Genomic DNA, 5,227 nt, shown 5'->3' with positions numbered 1-5,227 from the left:
TTCAGGTTGATTGACATAAAAAAAAAATGTAGTTTTTTCATATTCGTTGTAAAAAGTAATGAACGATTCGAGTCTATTGGTCTAAAGACAATTAAATATATATGATATATTCAGTTCATATGATTACAAAGTATATTGTCCAATTAATTGAATTATTTGCATGAACAACCTACGTAATAAAACTTACGACATGAACAGTTTAGAATGTCAAGTGACATCTCATAACATGAGATGGCCTTGAAGGTGAGTTCAAGCGAATATTTTCGGTATTTTTTGTTTTCGGTATTTTTATTGTATTCGCGTTCTATTCTTTTGATAAATCATATGTTTCAACTAGAGAAGTTTAAAAGGTAAAAATTTATGACAACAAACAAATTCACTAAAAACTAAAAAATACCAAACAGTTGGTATTTTATGTGTATACAATGTCTTCTTAATGTTTTATGATATGAACTTTTTTAATTTTGGTCCACTTCTTTGTATTTTTTCAATCCTCTTGTTCCAAAAAATTACGACGAAGATTTAAACAAAAATTATGAAAAGCATGTTTTAGTTATCAAAAATACTGAACGCAAAAATATTACTAGCATGAACTCACCCTTATTCTCAAAACAGTGAGCCATTATTTTTGGGGCTCTATGAAAACAAGTTTTTTTTCTTTGTGCTGGGTTAATTTACGAAATGCAATGAGTGCTTAGACCACATTTCACTTAACTTTTTTTAAAATTTTTAATTTTTTTTGTCCCTATTTGAATTTGTTTTTGTGTTTGTTAGTTTTGTGCCAATTTTTTGTGGATTGTTGATTCGTGTTGTCCTCTCAACTAGGACTGTCCAAGAAAACCGAGAACTGTGAAATCGGTCCGGACCGAACCGATCCGTGCCTTTTGGATTTTGTTCGTGGATTAACGGTCCGGACATGGATTCGAAAATTAAAAAACTGTGATACGGATTATGATTGGATTTTCATTTCAAAATCGTGGATTAACCGAACCGGACCGTGAGATATTTAAAAAATAAAAAATAAAAAATATATCTGTGTGTGTAATATTTATAAATAATTAGTATAACTTTACTAATTGTTGTTTTTTTTTTATAACAATTTTACATTAATGTTGATTGTCTAAAACTTAAGGGGTAAAAGTATTTTGTAAAAAGAAAACTTAAATTTTAAATGGCATAGATATATACACACACAGTACTGCGAAGTCCGAAAGCCAAAACTAAATTTTTTTGGGTGCTGCGCTGGTATCTGGACTTAAACTAACTTGCTATAATTGTGTAATGATATGGCATGTAACTAATAAGTGTTTGCACTTTGCATTTTAGTTGGCAACAGTGTTATTTTATTTTTATGGAAGGAAATCAGTGGATAAAACCGGGACCGAACCGTGAGAGTTGTGAGACTTTTGGATTAGGATTGGATTGCATTTTCTAAAAATCGTGAGATACGGATTAGGATTGGATTCATAGGAATCCGATCCAATCTAGACCTTGGACAGTCCTAGTCTCAACGAGACAAATCGAAAAAGTTAATTTTTTTTTCTTTTACTCAAATATTTTGAGAAATAACTATTTTTAAGCAAAAAAAAATCAACTTTTTTTTTACTTAAATGTGGTTATTTCTCAAATTATTTGGATCTAAGTAATTTTTTTTTTACTTTTCCGAATCGTCTCGTCGAGACGAGACAATAATTCACAAAAAAATTATCTCAAAACTAATAAATGTAAAAAAAAAATTAAATTAGAACAAAATTAAAAAATCTAAAAAAAGTTAAGCGAAATGGGCTACCCAAACGTGGAATGGACAAACTGGAAAACCAATTTTTTTTTTTTTTCCAAAGTAAAAGTACAAAAATGGGTACTGGAAGACTTGGGGGGAGAAGTAGAGAGTAGAGACTAGTACAGTACAGTCGTGAGTGGGATGGGCATCGAGTTCCAGTAGTCACGGGGGAAGAGAGAGAGAGAGAGAGAGAGAGAGAGAGAGTTAATTACTACTGTACTTCGATATCCGTGCGGGTGGGGGTTCTTGAAGCACAGCATAGCATAATAAACGCCCCAACACCGGACTGGAAAAAAGCGTTACGATTCCGTCTCGACACAAGGCAGGCATGCGGACCCGACCTTCCTCTTCCGACGATACCTTCCATTTGACCTTATTGCCCTTTCCTTTTCTTTTTGTTATATTCCCAATCATATTAATGATTCTTTAGTTAATGGAGTATTAATAACTTTGAGATGGCATTTGGTAACCTTTTTGTTTTCAATTTTTGATTTTGATTTTTTTTGAAAACTAATGAAGAAAAACAAGTTTTCTACTTTTTATTTTTCCATAAACTTTTTTTAGAATTTTTGTAAACTATGAAAACTAATAAAATGTGTAATTTGAAAAGAGGGTGCGTTTGATAACCTTTTCAATTTTTAGTTTTTAAGAAACTAGAAGTAGAAACAGGTTTATATTTTTATAAAAACAAAACAAGAAATATATTTGTCTGACATACGCAACCCTTAGTAATTATATTTTTATGACTTTTTCAGATTTATTTTTTGTTTTTCGTCATTCGTCTGACTTACGCAACCCTAAGTAATTGTATTTTTAGACGAATACTAGGAACAAAATTTTCAAAAAAATTTCTTTTACAATATTTTAGCAAGTTGTCAGTTAGATTTTTGAAATTCAAAATTTGACGTGGCAACAACCTGGAGAGACTTGGTGCATTTTTGTCATTTGTCATTCATGCTAAAAAATGAGAACATGCAACTAGCTAGTGTTAAGTACAATAAATTCAAAATTTTCCCTTCATTTATATTGCCCTTTTCAGATGATTCAAAAGAGAGAGATGCAATTTATTGCTATTTTGTCTTGCATGCAAAAATTAATTTGAGAACCATTGAAGATGATATAAATTAATTATCCCACCTACAAAAATCTCCCCTATTTTATTGCTATTTGTCTTGCATGCCAAAACGTGTAAACCGATGCATGTTTTAAACTTTTTCCACCTATGCTTTTGTTGGTAATAGATGAGATTATTTGGCAACAAAATATGCACTAATATTTCAAATTTTCATTGCAACTGAATTTAAATCCTTTTAAATAAAAAATAATAGGAATTTATCTCTTTAAATCATGTTTTCTCGTTTGAAATCTACATCGAGAAGGTTGATGGTTTGGTATACTATCATAAAGTCAATAACTTCAAACTTCGAGCTCGTATCCAGACAAATCAAAATACTGTGTACCGCATTCATGTCATTTGTCCGATATGCTAAAATTTCAAAAAACATTTATTGAAAAGTTTAAAAAAACAAAAAAACTTTTTATCCCTTCATTTTGTCATTATTCTTGCATGTAATAATTTGTCTAATTGGTTGCCATTTGTCTTGCATGCGGAAAGTCGAGGACAACTGGTAAATATATTGATTCTCACCAAGAAATAAAGAGATAAGGTAAATAAGTGTAATTAAGAAGAGTGGTTAGTGATATTTTTATTTGAAATGGCTATTTTAATTCGGTGTTTTGAGTGCCTTGAAAAGTTTAATTTGGTGAAATCCATTTATAATATAGTAGTAAATAAATTACCTATTGCTTGGTTTTATTAAATTTAGCAATTCACACCTACAAAGTAAAAGCTTTTCCTTCTTTTAATTTTCTTAATACTGGAATCCATCATAAGTAATTTCCTTTATTTGTGTTTAGATTTAAATCCCAACATAACAATTATACCTCATTCATAGTACTTGGTTTTATTAAATTTAGTTCATAACTACAAAGTAAAAACTTTTCCTTCATTTTCTCAATATTCGATTAAACCATCATAAGTAATTCTCTTAATTGTTTGTGTTTTGAATTCACACCTACAGAGTAAAAACTTTTCTAAAATAAAGAAACCGATGAAAATGTTTTAAAGTATATAAACTTTTTTCCACCTACGAAATCTCCTTCTTTTTTTCGTTAAAGGGGATTCTAGTAATTTGCTTTTATTGCCAATAAATGAGAGTATCTGGCAACAAGCTATGCATTCATATTTCCATTTTACATTTACAAGCTTAAATCCTTTGAACAAAAAATTTAAGAGGAGGTTATCTCTTTAATGTTTTACCACCCAAAATCTAAATAGATTGACAACATCAATAATTTCTTGGTATATTGTCATGAATTCGATGATTTCAAAAGTTGAACAGTCACCCATGTTCTCTTTAATGTTTTACCGCCCAAAATCTCAATAGATTGACAAGATCAATTTCTTGGCATATTTTCACGAATTCGATGGCTTCAAAAATTGAACTATCATCCACGTAAAATTACTTGTCAATTGCATTCATGTTATCTGTCCAGAATACTGGCTCCGTTCCGCAACAGTCCTGCTACATACACAGCAAACTGTGCACAGATTTTGTTGTGGGGTCCACCACGGGTCCCACACAAAACATCCGAGTCGTTCATTAAATGTAAAACATTTTTTCAAGGTCTCCCTAAAAAATAAGCTCAATCCAATATCTATAAGTGCTTCATCCAACCATCTAACTTTTCATTTAGATTTCCGGATAATGAAAAGTTATATGATTAGATTGAACACCTATAGATATCGGATTGAGATTATTTTTTACGGAGACCCTTGAAAAAATGTTTTACATTTAATGAACGGCTCGGATGATTTGTGTGGGACCCGTGGTGGGCTCCACAATGAAATCTGTGCACAGATTGTATGTGTGTAGACTTTTTGGTTCCGCAACCTTAAGTACTTATTTTTTAAGAAGACAATTTCAAGCTAAAAAATAATGTGTTTACGCAAATAAATTCTTCTATCAATATGGATCTTGTTTGATAGATCTCATCAAGATCTTTTATACGGTATAAAAAAAATTAAAAAATTATTTTTTATTTGTATTATTTTTGAGTTTGAAAATTTGAAATAAGCTACTTATTTTTTAAAATTTTTTTTGAAACGAAGCCTAAATTTCAAAATTACGCGACGATGTTTCAAGAGCACTTAAAAAAACCACTCTCAAATTAGAGGGTGATTAGGCAAATATCCGGAAGTACTGGGTCCCACTCAATCTCCCCTGTTCTTGCCCTTTTTCCTACTAGTACTTATACAAAGTAAAAAAAAGAAGAGAAAAAGGCTTTAACAGACGAGGGCAGTCCCGTCATTTCCCAACAAACGGAAGGAACACAATTCTCGAGAAGAACCCGAACCAGCAGGTCTCAGCTTCTCACATCGGTACA

This window comes from Rhododendron vialii, chromosome 12a (genome assembly GCF_030253575.1).
Source record: "Rhododendron vialii isolate Sample 1 chromosome 12a, ASM3025357v1".
In the NCBI taxonomy this organism is placed as follows: Eukaryota; Viridiplantae; Streptophyta; class Magnoliopsida; order Ericales; family Ericaceae; genus Rhododendron; species Rhododendron vialii.
The sequence above is the reverse complement of the archived record's forward strand: the minus strand, read 5'-3'. Positions refer to the sequence as shown.